The sequence below is a fragment of the Cydia fagiglandana genome, chromosome 23 (assembly GCF_963556715.1).
Source record: "Cydia fagiglandana chromosome 23, ilCydFagi1.1, whole genome shotgun sequence".
Lineage (NCBI taxonomy): Eukaryota > Metazoa > Arthropoda > Insecta > Lepidoptera > Tortricidae > Cydia > Cydia fagiglandana.
In genome coordinates, this window is record NC_085954.1 from 3252222 (window position 1) to 3271339 (window position 19118).

Here is a 19118-nt window from a genome sequence, read left to right on the forward strand (position 1 = left end):
AGAGAGTGGCAAAGCGCATCTTTTTTTCTGAGCTAGAGGAGGGTAAGCGGAAACTTGGCGGGCAACTCCTCCGATACAAAGATGTTCAGAAACGGCACATGAAAAGATGCAACATCGAGCCCTCTCAGTGGGAAGGTTTGGCAGCACAGCGTCCTGAGTGGCGCAGGCTGGTGCATGACAAAGTGCGCGATTTCGAGGAGCAACGTAAAGTTGACCTCGACGTTAAACGCGACGAGCTAAAAGCACGCCAGCCTGCTTCCATTCACTACCACTATGTGGCTGGCGTTCTCACGTGCCCTCAATGTGCGCGGGGGTTCACCTCAAAGATCGGCTACGTCAGCCATATTCGGGCGCACGAGCGCCGAACTAACTAGGAGTCGTAGTGGTCGCCTTGGTCGAAACCGGCCGGAAGGATCATCATCATCATCATCACTGTTTGTTTTATAGATATTTGCAATTTTCAAAATCAACCAGCTTTTGTAGTTACGAAAGAGGCTTAAGAACGAAAGAGGAAGAGGCGATAGGTTTCTTAGGATCGGAATGCAATGAGAATGAGTCTGGCTAGACTACTCGACATAAATTAAAATAAGACTTGAAACTATTCTTGTAAAAAGTATTTATACCAGTCGCTTTGGATTAAAACGGACTTGAGATCTGTTTATAGGCGAACTAGTGGCGATATGCCATATTTAGACAAGTCAACTCTTTATCGTTAAAGACAATGTTAACATTCGTGTGCCTTAATACAATGATAATAAGGTATATTTATAATTTAAGTTACCTATGTTTATCTTCGTCAGTACCAGTATGTAGTTGAGTTCTTGCACGAATATCTTATATCTTGCATATCTTATAATAGACAAAAAAGCTAGCTTGACGACTAGTCTGATACATTTGAGTATTTATCGGGCTGGCGCTTGATGTATCATTAATATTATCTTAAGAAAATAAGTTGAAGAATTCATGAGCGGCTTGTTAGTGTGCAAAAAATATTAGGGTGAAGTCCCAAGCCGATTTGTAGGTTTTTTCAATTTTATTTTCTATCTAAAGGATATCTAATACGTCTGCCTGAAGTACGTAGCCTATTGCCTTACCAAGTACACTAGAACTACCATCACGCCTGAACTGTTAAACTCTACTGGTAACAGTCGACATCAGATATGTATATTGAAGCATCCAATGTGCTCAAAAATACCTAAACACGCACTCTTACGCCGTAGACTAGACGCGTTTTCAGATATTTGTGAGTACTTAGCCTGCTCCATTATATGACGGCAATTGTACTTTGTACACAAAGACCGAGAAACATCGAAGCGTCCTTTCAAAATGATGCAAACCATTAATAATTATGAGGTAGGTAATTCATATTATGCCCCAAATAAGTTGAGCGCTTTTCTCAAAAATTTACATGGAAATAAATATTACTGGCGTCTCGATTTACGGTTCCCGAAATGAGATGTTTCGTTGCTTACTGTTTATGAACATAAGGACTAAATTTGAGTAAAGTAATTTGACCACCCACGTGGCGCAAAAACAAAGTCAACAGAAATTAATATCAACAACAAAGTATCTCGCTGATTATGACAATATCCTGTATGAGTAATGGCGAAAATTAATCAAATATATACGCAGAAACGCCTGAGTCAGAAGTTGAAATACAAGTAATAGAATCAATTAACATACTTGAAATGCAAATCCGCGGAGACGGTGAAATTGTCGAGGCGTTGGGTGGATTATCGCGTATTGATTCTTTAGGCGGTTCACACACCGTTCATCCGCTACGAAGATTGATGCGCGAGTTACCTTAGTTTATTGCGTGTGACGCGAAGGGATGAAAGTCATGTTACGCGAAAGGTATTAGGAATGAATTTGGAGAGATGTAAGAGGAAAGCAAAACCGAGGAAAAGATGAATGGACTGTGTGAGAGATGATGTAAAAGGAAAGCCGGTGAATGATGAGGTGATGAACGATAGAAGTGAGGTATGGGGGAAAAAGACATGCTGCGCCGGTTTGAAGTGATGGGAAAAGGACAAGCGAATGATGATGACCTTTGTTTATTAAAGGTAGTGGACATAATTAATTAATTATCTCAGGCGGTTGGTAAAGCAGTTGCGCGGAGATTTTCTAGTAGAAGGCTTAGTTTTGGAACTACAACTATTTTGTATAACACATTTTACACGAATATGTATAATGTAAATTGATTTCATGCAGCCAAGCTTGCCCATGAGAGATAACACTATAAACGGTTGACTTATACTTTGTTAGATTTTTCCCGCGTCTTTGTCCGATTATATAAATATGTAGCTGTATACCCACAGTGTATCTGCTTCTCTAGGATTCATTTTTTTAAAACAATTTGAATAAGTATAGTTCAAGGAGTTTGATTTAAGCTTTGCCTTAGACATAAATTCCTGACAGTATAAATGTCTGGGCTAAAAACGTTACAGTTGTAATTCTAGTCTAGACGAGATTAAGAACAGGTTTCTAAATGCATTGCAAATGTGACATTTTTTTGTTGCTGTAGCTCAACCGACACAGTTTAATTCGAGATTAGGCCATAACTCCATACCATTTTGACGTTTGGTCGCAGATTAGGTATCTATATAGGTATTTAATTTGGTCAAATCAAGAGTTTAAAATTCCTGTTTAGATACTTGGTCTAATTGGGTTTTATCCAAATTTGCTTCTGTCAAGATATTTGCTTTTAACAAAAAAGAACAGACTTCTCAAAACAACATACCATCATAAGTATAATGGATTTCATCAGCATTTGAGATTCTCCTGTCTTTTGAAGCCGGTTAAAAAGCGCTTAGAAATATCTTTCCTTAGGCAACGTTTTTGACATTTCAAGTACAATGTTAAGACCTTTAAAACTTTTAAACACGTCAGACCGGCGTCATGAAGCTAAACGACAGTTTTACGGCGAAGCTCAGCATAAAGTTAATTGTTGCTTAAATGGGGACATAACGGTTTATTACGGATTCGGATTTTCACGTAAACAATTTAATATGTGCTTAATTTCTGGTACCTATGTGATTTAGTATCGTTAGCTTTAAACGTTGTATACATTGTAAAGATGGGCTAAATTAGCCACAGAGTGGGTGCCACATCGCCCGGAGGAGATGGCGGGATCACCTGGATGCATTTCTCAACAACTGGACGAATACTGAACTTAATCGGGAAGATTGTAAGTCTACCAACCTTCATATAGGATAAGAGTGTTGTACGAGGCGACTAAGTCCACAAACGAAACAATAAGCTGTTTCGTCACAGGGGAGATGGACCTCTTAGCATTGGCTTGCAATCCATCTAGGAGAAGGATACTCCAAAATTAAAACCCGGAATTGAGTTACCGTAAGGCACGAGTAGGGTCCAACCTGTGAAGCCGAGAGGGTAATGTAGGTGCTGGGCATCCCTGCGTTTCCTTTATTCCGTCCCAGGCGGTATAGTGTATGTTACACCATAAATTGTCTGCAATGGACGCCAAGGCCAATGATGTAAGTCTAGGGGCGAGGTCTATGCCCAGCATTGGGACAATTTATAGGTTTGAAAAAAGATATCACCTTCTGATTGGTTTAAGAATAACGAATTAATGTTCTCCCTCACACATTAAAATCGGTCAAGCCATTTGGGTTGTATAGGAAAAATAGACTAAATACTTTCCATTTCTTAATTTGGCTGAAAGAGACCTGCTCAAGGGCCTAAACTTGAATAATACTATGAAAGAAAATGAAGTGAGAGGATTTTTATAGATCGTAAAAAATGAGAACCCATGAAGATACGTGAGTGACCCGTTTTAAAATGTTTGACATACCTATCTGTGTCTTGTGGAAGATTTGTTAACTAGAAATATTTTGCACAGATTTCACCATACCTACAAGTTCAGGTGTACGTATCAGGTGTATATGCTGATAGATTTGGAACAAGACTCATGATTCCAACCGATTCAATTATCGATATAATAGGTAAGATAAATGATAATAGAGGCAGACGATTCAAGAAACAATTCGCGATCCTTTGACCAGAATCCATTGATACGACTGCAAGCTTTGCGTGGGATGAAAGGGACAATCGAATGTTCGATGAATGAGTTTCAATATGGCGATCGTGACTGAATGTTTTGGAAAGAATCTTAGAAAACGCCTAAAATGCGAATGAAATTCTGAGATTTTCTCAAAGTATTGGAGTTGCAATAATTGTTGGTAAAATCCTGAAGATCGCTCTTTGATTTTAGCGTTATGCTTCCGAGGCCAGGGTCCGTTTTCAGACTTTGTAGAGTCACAGTATTCCACATAAATAAGTTTAGGTACACAAAAATACATAATAACTTGTCATCTCTACTTCGCAAGGTTTTTGCAATGCCGTTTCATCAAATTAGATCTATATCTATGTACTATGAAAAATCCAAGAAGTAAGTTTTGAATTAAAAAGATTTTTATCGCATAGCTAGTGGTTTCTTTAAATACATTTCCAGTGTAGTCGTCATCAGATGTATCGGAGCAGCCAGGGCGCTCATAAATATATGAACACGCCTCTATTGTCAAGGCGTTAGAGTGCGTTTTCCGATATTTTTGAGTACCTTGGCCGATCCGATATACTTATATGTTGGCCACCGTACATGTGTTTTAACCGAAGTAATAAATCCCCGTATTAGTGAGGGAATAGAAACGGATTTTAGTCCCTTGGGCAATTTGCTCTCGACCTTAGTATAATAGAAAGGAAAACTTGAAATTAATACTTACCTCGTTTTTCTTGTGGCTTCGCTCGTGTGTCAATGTTTCTGGTACAGTCGCCATCATATATATCGGAGCGGCCAAGGTGCTCACAAATATCTGAACACGCCTCTATTGTCAAGGCGTTAGAGTGCGCGTTCAGATATTGTGAACACTTTGGATGCAAAGGAACGATATAAATGAAATATTTACTCGGGTAAAGTAATATATTTATGTAAAAGTAAGTTTAACACTCGCACAGGCAAAATATATCTTAAGAAATTAAATGATCATTGCTCTTACCATGTGACATCGAAAATCGAATTTTCTTTGTCTCTCTTATGTTATGATTTATGATTTTAGCAGTCTGTATATGAACCACCATGGGGTTATGTTTGTGTCGTGTGTTCTCTCCTAGCGTCAAAATTACTAAGCCAATTTTATATTTGCTAATGCCAGGAACGTTTATTATGACTTCACGAATAATTAATTTCTCATTCAGGACAATCAATCCTGTCACCCCTTCTACTTTACTACCATCATTATTATTCTCTTTAATATGACGCTTTTTATTTTAAATCTTACAAAAATACACTTTTAAACAACGAAATTAACTTGAAAGTTGTCAGGCTTTGTGATGTTCATTAATTGTAATATTTATTTTACTGTTTTTGCGAATAATTATAATAACAAAAGGCCCCTTTTGAAATTTTTGCCCAACGTTAAAAGGTCAAAGTCTGAGTGAATATTACAAGTAACAGCTTTTCACGACAGTCATTTAAAATTTGAAAAGGGTTTTAGGGGAATGAGTGGTGAAAGCAATGAAAAATGGAGCGCTCTCGTTGATATGTTGTCTTTGTAGAATTTAACATATGGGACATTTACTTAGGACATTTGGGACATTCCAATTAGGAATAGGAGTTTCTAAAATTCATACGTATATAGTGTATTCATCCTTACTTGTCCTATCATGTAAACAACTCACGAAGACATTATCACACTTTTCTCTGGAATTACACAAAGATAATCACTTTAAACGTTGTTGTATACTTAAAGAAACTCACAAAGTATTGAAATGAATGAAATAACCACTGAAAAATATCATTTCTAATATGATTTTCATCAATAATCGCAGTAAACGAACGTATCGTCTCAAAATCATCTGACATTACGATGTCTAGATTGTCTATGAATATACGATACACGTTGCAATGACACTTTGACGTCACGTTTGTTTACATGATAAGACACGTAAGGATGCTTACACTCAAGGTGTTGAACTTGACGACACGCCTGACCTGACTTTAAATAAAAATTTTAACAAGTTGTGGGATAATAAAATGGTGTAGCCGCCATCTCCAAGTAAATAGTGCGATTCGCACCTCCGGTTGAAAACCACTGGTCTACTATGTACATCGTTATCCCTATACGACAGACGAGGCAAGTACTTAGCACGTATATGCATACAAATTTAATCTTTATCCCATTGAAATAAATTTGCAAATGGCACAGTCTTATCGGTGATCAGCGACTATTCATCGCGCTTGCGGTTGAAGGACAGGTGCAGTTTTGCAAAAAGGTGCGTTTGTTTTGTTTTCTAGATAATGGAGATTACACTTACGGCTCGGCCACGACATCGAGCGACTTGCGACGGCGGGAGCGATAACCATAGGTTGGAGCGTGACACAGCGATCGGACCTTTCGCTTCAACCTATGGTTATCGCTCCCGCCGTCGCAAGTCGCTCGATGTCGTGGCCGAGCCGTTACTGCGGTCAAGTTCGTTCAGAATACTGCCATCTATGGGCCTGGGATAGATAATAGGAGTACAGAAGGCTAAGGGCCCGATTCGGATTTTGAAATAGACATCTACGATAACAATATGTTTAAGATCTAACCTGTCAAATTTGACATTTGCGCGATTCTGGAGATACTCTTGAACGATCTCCACAGGATATGACTTAGAGATCCAATTCACATCTAATGGATATCTTACACTATCTAACGTAAAAGTGACATTGGTTGCTCGAATTGCGGTGCAAAAGAGAACTAGTTGATAACGTATCTAGAATGGATCTAGTACGTGTCGTCTCTTGTGAATATCTTGAAGTTCGAATACGGCAATAAGTGTCTAAATAAATCGATGTTTGAACAGCTGAAGGTCACCTGTTTTTGCTTTTTAGGGTTCGGCTCAATTACATTCGATGAATCGATGTTAAACAAAATTATACAAATTACATATTTACAAAAAATAGTAAAATATTTTGTGAACACATTAATTTCTCTTTTAGTGTACGAACACGATGAAAAAAATTGTAGGGGCTTTCTATCTCGAAGTACCTACGATAGAAAGCCATACAATTTTTTTCGTATATTTCTTCTTTTTTTTATTATTACCTATATTATAGCCTCATTTATTCCTCAATATTTCTTCTTCATAAAATACTATGTTGTTGCATACTCTTTGGAGTACTATCATCATAACATTCTTATTTCAAGTTATCAAAATTCGAAATTATTAAAAAGAAAAGGAAATTGTCACAAAGTGTTATATTTGGGTTTCGATTTGGCAGTCATAAAAAAACGTGTCATTCTCATCCATTGTTGTAAATATAATCATAATTAAATACACAATTCGCCAGGTAAAATCTCACTTTTATTCCACTCATACAGTCCACCTTTCCCATCTTTTTCATATACATGGATCTTAAGGTCATGGTTATAGTTGTTCGACTAGCGGTATAAAGTATAAAAAGAGAATACGCTAGACCGTTATCTCACGGCGATATAGTTTTTATCGCCATCACATTATGGAGGTAATTCCCGTGACGCGTTTCATGACTTCACGGTTACGAACGAAAATGTATAAATTTACAGTTATTCCATATTTTTGTAGGCAAATATTGAGAATTCATGGATTCATTGGTTTTAGTTGTTTTATTTTCCCGTCATGCTGAATGGTCGATGGGATTTCAACCGTTGCACCTTTTACGGGTTCCGCACCCAAAGGGTAAAAACGGGACCCTATTACTAAGACTCAATTGTCCGTCCGTCTGTCTGTCTGTCACCAGGCTGTATCTCATGAATCGTGATAGCTAGACAGTACAAATACTAAAATCAGAATAAAATAAATATTTTGGACGGGCTCTATACAACAAACGTGATTTTTTTGCCGTTTTTTGCGTAATGGTACAGAACCTTTCGTGCGCGAGTCCGACTCGCACTTGTCCCGTTTTTTTTATGACTTTTGCCAATTTTAAGTTGTATTTTTAATTCAACTACACAATTCACAAGATCAAATCTCCGTTAATATAACAGGGTGTCATTCTGAATCCCTAACAACGTTTGTCCTAAAGTCACTTGCTCTAACTGGTCCGTCCTAATGGGCACATGCCCTAACAATCAATTGTCATAACGATTATTTTCTATAATGTAATGGTTAGCCGAAGAATCATTTGTCCTAAGCATTTATACCATAACTATCAAGATCCCTAAAGTTTTTTACCATATTTTCGAAATCCCTAACAATTTTTGGCATAAAATAACATGCTCTAACTGTTTTGACCTAATGGCTATTGCCCTAATGATCTATTATCATAACAGTTACTTTTCCTATTGATCAATTATCATAACAATTACTTTCCATAATGAATGGTAACGAATTGTTGCCACAAAAGTGGGTTAGGTTAGGTTAGAACCGCGACCCTCGCAAAAACGAACTGCTGCCACAAAAGTGGGTTAGGATAAGTTAGAACTGTGACCCTCGAAAAAACGAACTGCCGCCACAAAAGTGGGTTAGGTTAGGTTAGAACTGTGACCCTCAAAAAAACGAACTGCTGCCACAAAAGTGGGTTAGGTTAGGTTAGAACTGTGACCCTCGAAAAAACGAACTGCTGTCACAAAAGTGGGTTAGGTTAGAACTGTGACCCTCAAAAACCGAACTGCTGCCACAAAAGTGGGTTAGGTTAGGTTAGAACCGCGACCCTCCCAAAAACGAATTGCTGCCACAAAAGTGGGTTAGGTTAGAACTGTGACCCTCGAAAAAACGAACTGCTGCCACAAAAGTGGGTTAGGTTAGAACTGTGACCCTTAAAAAATCGAACTGCTGCTACAAAAGTGGGTTAGGTTAGGTTACAACTGTGACCCTCGAAAAAACGAACTGCTGTCACAAAAGTGGGTTAGGTTAGGTTAGAACTGCGATCCTCGCAAAAATGAAGTGCTGCCATTGGTTAGGTTTGGAGGGAAATTTAAATTAGGACATACGAGTAATGGTCAAGAAACGATAGGCTAAGTAAAATTAGGTAACATGATGGTTAGGATATATAATTTTTAGGCCTAACAATAATTAGGAAAAAAAATAATTATGCTACATAACATTAGGATAAATACTCAATATGGAAAGTGCCATTAGGGAAAAACATATTAGGACAAAAAAAAATCGGCCAGTCGATAATAGGGAAACCAAAATTAGGGTATACAAGTGTTAGGACAATTGATCATTATGACAAACAATATTAGGGAATGCAAAGATAGGAGATAAAACTTTAGGGATTCAGATATAGATCCAATATAACAAACACAAGTATAAACATTGTATGGAATCCATCATAATTGATAACCTTGTACTTGATTGTACTCCAAATCAATGTTGAATCTGATCTGAGGGCCTACCGCGAACCCCGTTCGACGTGTTGCCTTTCTGTCGCACTTGTAAATTCGTACGTAAGTGTGACAGGGAGGCAACACGTCGAACGTGGTTCGCGGTAGGCCTTCGTTCGATGATAGATTACTACGAGATTTATCACCGAGATTACGAGACGATTAAATAGACAAGATGGAACGACTGTCGACAGATCCCTGTAGTATTATATCACTTTGTACAATAAACAATTTCATTTCATTTCATTTACAGGGTGACTCGAAAGATGGGATCAGAATGGGATGAATTGAAAGATAAAAAAAAACTCAATAAGTTTAGTTTAACGTTAGTTTACTGGTTTAGAGAAGCGGTGGTGGCCGAGTGGATATGACGTCCGACTTTCAATCCGGAGGTCGCGGGTCCGGACCTCGGCTCGTACCAATGAGTTTCTAGCGTCGGAACTTATGCATGTACGAAAATTTTCATTTGATATTTACCACTTGCTTTTAGGTGAAGGAAAACATCGCGAGGAAACCGGACTAATCTCAATAAGGCCTAGTTTACCCTCTGAGTTGGCAGGTCAGATGGCAGTCGAATTCGTAAAAACTAGTGCCTTAGCCAATTCTAGGGATTAGTTGCCAAGCGGACCCCAGGCTCCCATGAGCCGTGGCAAAATGCCGGGACAACGCGAAAAGTTTGTAGACTAGACTATTCCCAATCATTCTCGAATCACCTGTATTTTCAAGCTCTAGCGTCAAGTTACCTAACGGGTGATTAAGGACTGGTTATGGATATTAAGCCACTAGATATCCTCTCGTAATTAGTAAAAAGCTAAGCACTAATATGATACAGACTCAGTTGGATCGATTAGCAAGGTTCTTTTAAGGCAGCCAGCGATTCATTAAGCGTTTCCCGAGTGAATATATTAAATCATGCTAATTGCTTACGAGAGCAATGAAATGACGCCATAAGGTGAAATCCAGAATTAGTGATAGCGGTACACCTCGAATTAAGTAAAATGCTGCAAATGCTGTTAAAGGTATGAAAATCTGCACGAGTGATCTTTGAATCAATTTGACCCGAAGCGCTAAAAAACAAATAAGGAGAGGAATTATGGCGTAATTTTTTTTGTATGGGTTAAACAAAATATTTCTAACTACGAGTATGACATGCCATTTCTAAACTACTAAGTACTGTTTGAACGTAAAATATGTCTATGTTCAAGAATTCATATTGAAACGGCAGTATATGAAGCAAATAATATTGCTTCTGTGTTGTGTAAATTTTAACTTTGCACCAAAATTTGAGTAATCTTAAAAAAAAATAAAACACGTAAAATAATACACAGTTTTAATAAAACGTAAAACTTAGCCGGCTCAGTTCAAAACCCGGAGTATTCAGGTTTTTAAAATACTATAAATTCACCACATCCATATGAGTTGGCATAACTATAGGGACCTCGGCGTCAACTGGGACAGTTGTTTTGAATATACTAGAGATTGCCAAGACTTTGAGTCTTGTAATGTTCTAACAGCTTTCACTGGCCATCGGTAGAACTTGCAATAAGTTTTAATACCATCGGACCATCGGACTTTTAGACGCACGGCTGGTCTCCATCCTTACTTGGTAGATATTCCACCAATTCGCACGAAGCGCGCTTTGCTTCTTCTTTCCTTATGAATGGAATTCCTTGCCGGCGTCTATATTTCCGTGTTCTTATAACCCGGCAACCTTCAAGTCAAGAGTGAACAGGCACCTTCTGGGCGAGCTCGCTCCATTTCCATTCCATCGTAGGCCACGTCTACGCCTCGGCTAGTCTGTGGCCATGAGTAAGCCCATTCATAATAAAAAATAAATAAAAAATATAACGTCCTACTGCTGGGCTACTGCTTAAACCTCTTATCATTCTGGTTAAGACTTTACGTGTATACTTCTGAATTGCTTTGCGGAAGCAATAAGGTAAAATCTTTATTACTACCCATTTACTACCAATTTGACAATGACACTGACAATACGATGCTTATTTGTTGGACCATTAATGCACGGTGATATTTAATGGTGCAACAGAGGCCAAGGTGTTTCTTTTTGTGCGGGGGGAGAAATCGAGTTCTAACGTATGTTGATATCACATTTTTAGAACCCGAATTCGCCCACAAGCACTGTTTATTTTACACAAAACCTCTTAGTAAGTATTTGAAGTTTTCTCATTATTCGACGACGCACATGCAAAGCGTTCAGAAACTTCCCAACAGCAGATGTTTCCGAATTATAATCAAAATTAAATTAACATGCTTTCTGTAAGACGCTTCTTATCAAATATTTTTACAAAGTTGTTTATTACAACGGTATATTTAGCTTAGCAACACTTTTAAGCAACATTTATTTTTCAAACTTAACCTTTCATTTGTGTGTGGTCAAAAATCGTGGGGTCAAACCTCGGTTCTTCTTCTTCTTCTTCCCAGCCTTATCCCATTTACTTGGAGTCGGCTCTCCTCAAACCTCAATCAAGAGGTGGGGTCAAACCTCGGTTGTGCCGTATAAAGCAGAAAAGATCTTTATCATAATATAAATTCGTGTAGATTAGTCTAGCATAATTTATAATGTAATTTAATATTATGAGAATAAATATCTAAATCTAAATCTATCGATAAAAATATGAAAAATTCGGTCAGGGTCCTTATCAAGTTATCATACACAGACAAGAGCATACCTGGTCAAACCAAATTTGTCAGTAAATATTAACAGAAAAACTATACTCATCCTTTTCTTTTGGGCGCTAGTACTAGTGTAAGACAAAGATATTATATTATGATTCTCTCTATGTTTGAAATGAGACAGTCTTTTGACAAACTATAAATACAGTTACAAACAATACACTTAATGCTGTTAAGGGTCTACCAGTCAACTTTTATAGTTCCTGTACACGATGGGCCGGACGCCGGGACGCCGGCCACTCCAAGGGACCCAGCCATGCGGTAGAATGAGATAGCAATATCACTTGCTCCCTCTAACGCATAAATGCGTCCCTTGGAGTGGCCGGCATTGGTCCTTCGTGTAGAGAAATATAGGAAAAGCGTTAAAAATACTAAATTGACAATGGACATATATTTCTTGATAAACAACACTCGAAAAAATGGAAACAATGCCATAACTCATTTTAACCAGTTTAAATTTGTACAAAATTATAATACGTGATGTGAATTGAAACACAAGGGAATCATGATCGCAAATAAAAAACGATACTTTAAACTCTGCTCTTAAATTATAAAACATTCCAGTATAAGTATACTAACCTCGTGCCGCCCAATGTACATTAGGATGTACACTTAGTTTCGATGGAATGTCAACCTTAATTAAAAACAAAGTAGGTAGCATTTCATTTGTCTCGAAAATTTTTGGAACAAATGAAATTCAACCTAATTGAAAATACAATACGATTCTAACTTCCTTGGCTATAATTTTGTATGGTGGGCGGCACGAGGCTAAATATGAACGCACTGTTTTAAAAGTGAAGTGGAGCGAGCGAAATGTAGGTTTTTAACGGAAAATATAAAAACCCCGAAAAGGATGTAAAAAAAGTAGAAACCTGCAGTTTCTTGTTACGAGATGAGAATTAATTTTTCATGTGCAGTTAGCGAAAATGGAGCTGGATAACGAAGAGAAGAGGAAAACACATTTTATTACAAGCTTTTTATTAACTTGCAAAGTACCTAACTATGTATGTATGTATGTATGTATGTATGTATTATGTACGGGTCAAATCTTGCAAGTTAAATTTGTCCCACTTCCCGACTTCCAATGAAGCTGAAAATTTGCATACTTATGTAAGTCGGGTGACAATGCAATATTATGGTACCATCGAACTGATCTGATTAGAGACAGGAGGTGGCCATAGGAACTCTCTGATAAAACAACACAACTTAATTGTGTTCGGGGTTTTTAGAATTTTTTCGATGAGTATTAAGGGGCCCACTGATTAACAGTCCGCCGGACGGTATCGGCCTGTCAGTTAGAACAAAATTTTGACAGGCCCTAACAACTGACAGGCCGATACCGTCCGGCGGACTGTTAATCAGTGGGCCCCGTTAGTTACTTGTGGAAAAATTGTGACATTCATAATATTAATACTAGAAATAAACATAAGCTCGCAGTGCCCTTCACACGGCTCCATAAAATTAAAAAATCATTCATGGGTAATTGTGTAAGATTTTATAATAAACTTCCAAACCATATTACTGAATTATCAATTAATAAATTTAAAGATTATGTAAAGCGTAAACTTATTTCTAAAGCTTATTATACCACACAAGACTACATGAGTGATAAAACCACGTGGGATTAATGGTGACTCGAAATAGATAATTCAATGTATGTACTTCTTTGTTAAGTTTTATTGACATTTGTTATTGACATTTAGATTTTATTCTAGAAACATTCTAGACTAGTATTTTTTATACAATTTTTTTTTATGTTTGACGATCTTTTTGTGAAATTCTTAGTATTAAATTTGATCTGTATAATAATCCAATATTACTATGGAATAATATTAACTTCAATAAATTGCTCTGATAATTAGCTTAAGATAATATATTATTATGTAAAACGTTCATAAGTGCTTGTTACTAGGCCTACATGAATAAAGTATTTTTGACTTTGACTTTGACTTTGATAAGTACAGTCAGCGATAAAAGCCAGAAATGAAATCTTTACCAAAAACTTATTAAGTTGTTATACTTGTTTTTAAGCGAATGAATATACACAGTGTTACTTTATGCCAATTACAATTACAAGCATACAATTTATTTTATATTTTGAAATTTGATCTCCGCGAACAAGTAAAAAGAGATCTGTCTATTACTTAACTCTGCCGATCCATAGTCTAGGGACTTGTAATATAAAGTCTACTGACGGTAATAAAAATGATAGTAGTAAAAGTAAAGTACGTAATTGTGATTGAAACATTACAAACTTCTACAACGTTTACCGAAGAATTCCTCTAAAGCACTCAAGTTAATAACATTGTCGTAACAATGTCGTAAATGACTCTATAAAATCTAAACGACTACAAATTTTGGGCCCTAGTTATAAAAGATAGTAAAGCCGTTGAACAAAACAAGGAGAGTCTTCAAAAGGGCTTATTTCTCTATGAATACCATATAAAAATAAGCCCTTTTGAAAAGACACTTCTCAGTTATTGTCATCATTACTCGCTTTCCCATTATTACTTATATTATTTCATTAAACGATTTAAAACTTCATGACTTCATTACTATAAACGTTTTTAATATGAACATTAACTTTAAATATTCTTTCTGAGAATCTTATACTTCATTGGTAACCTTTAATTTCATCGCCATACCATACATTGTCTGGTTGAAAAGTCTAAATCGTATTCCTAATATAATAATGGCCTTGACCACCATTCTCCCATTATTAGCAATTAGATATAGATAACTGTTTTGTAGAGAATCAATGTTTTTCAAGCCAGTCAATGTTTGCCATCATATGTAATGTTGAACAACTTTACGACACAAATTAGCAGATAGTTGCGAAGGATCAACAATAGTTTCTGTTAATTTCTTCACACTTGTATACCATGGTCCACATTGTCAACTGACAATTGGAACCTTTATTGTGAATAGATAAGGTCCACCGAAAGTTTTGTCCAATAACACCGAAGTGTTAGTCTCCATCCATCCAATACAAAAAGATCTCGCAGCACCTTGCGGAAACGTACTGATGACACAACTGACCATTCCTAACTCTTAATCGAACGACATACAGTCTACAAACACTCAAGTCGTCAAGCGCTGTGCATTGTCTTCGATCGCCGTACCGTTGAGAATAAAACTAACCATACATATACCTTATTGTAACGCCGTAAGCTCTACCAACACTCAACAAGCGATGTGCTACATTGTCTTCGAATGCCGTTAAGCGCCACAGTTTAGCCGGATCAATTAATAGTGCGCACCGTTACTGCGCATCTCGGTAATCCTGGTTTGTTACCGCTTGCTGCGCGTACCGGTATAAATTGGCATGTGATAACGGGCACCTTTACCTATAGGAGGAGCTACAATAGCTACATGTCAAAATGTCAATATTATTCAAACATCTAGATTGTGTACTGTTTTAGCTACAATCAAATATGTAGATGAAGACATGAACATGACGTGTAAAACCGCGCTTGATGATTACAACTTTGCGGCCTATAGATTTGATGATTAAGATGTTTGAGTGTTTTTTTTTAATATTACAACAGACATGTTTTAAAATGTGTGTTGCAAGAATTATTAGTCCTATGTCTGGAAGGCGCGAAATTTCTAGTTATGGGAGACTGAAATGATCAAATTTTAATAAACTTCAATTTCGTCATATAAAGATGACAATAATCATCTAAAAACATACATGACTCCTAAAGATGGAGACATTTGAGACTCCAAAGACTTATTAGCAAGCAACATTACTGGATACTTTTTCTTGCCCGCACTCGTCTCCAATGTTAATAGAATACCCGGCCTACTCTGCAGTACCGTCTTTGACACAGTTAACTCACCATTTGTAACCCTTATTTCAAAGAGATAAAGTTGAAAAATGGTCAACAAAGTGTGTTGCTGATGTTACTTAGAAAGAAGTAGACGCGCAGTTACCGTTTTTACTAAGTATTTAGTCGTTAAGATGGAAAAGGGGCATTTTATGCGTTCTATGAAACACTAGATCCGCTAGCTAATAGGGTCAGGTAAAGGTTTTGCGAAAAGGCAGAATATATACAAGATTGTCGGCCTTCGTTATCCCAAGACAGAATACAAGCAATATTACAATCTTGAAGACGCTTTTTAACTAGAAACCAGCCTTGTGTTTGCGTCTAGGTCTAGGTACTCGTACCTTTAGTCATTTGCTTAACTTAATATTAATAAAAAGTACATAGTTTAAAGTACTCCAGTATATATTTTGATACAAGCAATTTAAGACATTTAATTTTGTTCAAATAATGTCGCGGGTTCAAATCCTGGCTCGTACCAATGAGTTTTTCGGAACACGGAATATCATATGGATATATTTACTTCCAGCTTTTCAGTGAACGAAAACATCGCGGGGAAACCTACATAAATCTGCGAAGAAATTCAAAGGTGTATGTAAAGTCCCAACCGGCATTGGGTTAGCGTGGGGACTATAGCCCAAGCCTTCTCGGATCACTAAAATGACAAATCCCTTCATCCTGAACCATATAAATCCCTGCCGATATAGATTTTACAAACCTCTACCCTTTTAAATACCCGATTTTATTCCTCCACTGTGCAGATTCGGTTGTATTCGATCTGACGCTTTGCAAAATTCTCCTCTCCCTTTTCATGCGTCGAATTTATTTCTAATATCGTGAAATGTTTTTGTTCCTTTTTGTTTGTTCAATCAATCTCTCGTTTATTGGATTAGCGTTGTTTGTAAATTTCACAGCTACGATCATTTTATTTGGCCTCGCTTTGATTTGCTTTTTTGTGTGAAATTGTCCTATTGTTATTTATCTAACTCGACTTACAAGGAATTGAAGGAATTAACACTTTCTATTTATAACGTTTAACCGTTTAATTTTAAATGAAGTTTATTTTCCTTCTTCACTTTGGACTCATTTTCTTACGATATTTTCGTTAGATTAAACTGTTACTGTATTAATTATTAGTACGCATTTTTTTTTCATGAACAAAATACAAATTGAATTCTCAAAAACTAAAACTAATCAGAAGCGCTGTTTCCTAAGTAGGTTACCCTGTATTTTAGGATAAACATTCTGATGATATTCTGCATCATGATAAGGATGTACTATTTTATTTGTACCTATTTCTAGCTGTCCCGTGTCTATGTTTTTAAATCTTGCAAATTCCCGGTGTTCTATCAGCCTGTACATTTGTTTGTTGCTTGTGACTAAGTAATATTATGTTGTTAAGAATGTTGATAAGAAGAATTGTACATAATTCTCTACCAAAGGATTTGGTTTACCAATGTCAGATACCTCAATCGCTCAGAGCTTAAAATTCTCGATCCCGGGGACTGTCTCTGCGGCCGGATCCAAGATCTAGATCACTGTTGCAAGAAAAATAAACCGTAATAAAACCGTGTACGTCACAAATAAGACTTAATCAGAAACTTGACACTAATAAAGCCACACTTGCCTTGTCAAAGGGATGATATATTTGCTTACTTTATAACTGACTTCTTTATGAAGAAAAATATATACGTACGAAATTAGAATTGCAAATTGAGTTATGTATAGTTAAAAATTTTTGAACTGATCTTGTTCACTTACCTGTACTAACAATGGCATTGTTCTATTACAATCCTATTATCTGGTGGATGGTAAACCACAAATTAGGATAATCACCTCGTAGTAAAAGCAGATTATAACCGCCTTGAAATGTTAGTATAGATTAACGACTCTATTTCTTTAAACAATAGACTACAAAATACACTAACTAAATAATGGCTAACCTAACTTTTTTGCATTTAACCACCATCGACACTCAAAAAGAATGCACTCAGTAGAAAAACAGCTATGAGATACCATACAATTTCATTATATTATCGGCTCTATAGTCTTATCATAAGGATAAAATTGCTTTGAAGGTAAGAATAACACTTCATACGTTTTGCATTTAGAGATAACAGATGTGCCGCCAGGGTCGTACTCGCATTGTTGCAATTGATATGCACGTGGTTTATCTGTTTATGTCGGAATGTTATTTAGTGGTATTTTTTTCTGACCTATACCTAAAAGTATACCTAATAAAAGAGCGAGCGAGACACCAATAAAAAATAATTACCTGGCCTGTTATCAAATTGTGTGTGTTAAGATTATAGGCATATTTTTGTATAAGAATCTGTTGATTTTGGACACATGCGATTATTTTTTTATATATACACTTATGTAACTTTTTTTGCCTCTAGTAGCATGTAAAACATTTCGCAGATTGAATATTGATATATATTTGTATAAGAACTTGTTGATTTTGATTAAATGTGATTATTTTTGTTAACTAATGTGTATAATAAATTATTATTAATAATTATACATTTTTATCTTTCTACATATTTTATTTAACACCAGAATACGTCCCTGTCGTGGCTAAGGTGCATGTGACTTTCCAAAAGATTGAATATGATATTATCTTTTTAGACCATTTTAACCCCATTCAACAAGAAATAAGGTTTAAAATTCAATATACATGCAATGTACTTCGAACTTATTTTGTAAGTAAATTGGTTGGCGCCTACGAGAACAAAAGCAGATAATAGGATTGTAATAGAACAATGCCATTGTTAGTACAGGTAAGTGAACAAGATCAGTTCGAAAAATTTTAACTATACCTCCTGACGCCGAGGAGCCTCGTTTACTTTAAAATGTCAATTATTTTCGGTGACGACGAAGGAGCTACGCTAATCATGAATTTAGTGGGTCTCAGAAGAGTCAGAAGAGATTTTGCTGTTTTGATTTTGACTTTTTGTATCTTAAAGCTATCTTTACTATTTACTGACTTGTCAGATTTTTTATAAGTACCTACATCAGGTGAACTTATATGTGACGTTATCTATGAAAAGGGACCTTATTGTCGATGGCGCTTATGCCATTATCAATGACGATCCGACATAAATACAATGTCGCGTGACGCTGTGCGGCGTATGCGCCATCGACAATAAGGTCCCTTTTTATGAAAAGGAAAACTAATTTAACCATCTTCCAAGGATCGTAGCGTCATGAAAATTGGCAGCTGTATGTA

At 36.5% G+C, this 19118-nt stretch overlaps 1 protein-coding gene across 1 annotated transcript in view; it reads left to right on the forward strand.

Annotated features, from left to right (window-relative positions):
* The window catches only part of LOC134675852 (E3 ubiquitin-protein ligase CBL-B-B), a 152389-nt gene that overhangs the window by 57238 nt on the left and 76033 nt on the right, over nt 1–19118 (forward strand). The gene's annotated exons all lie outside the window — the stretch shown is intronic.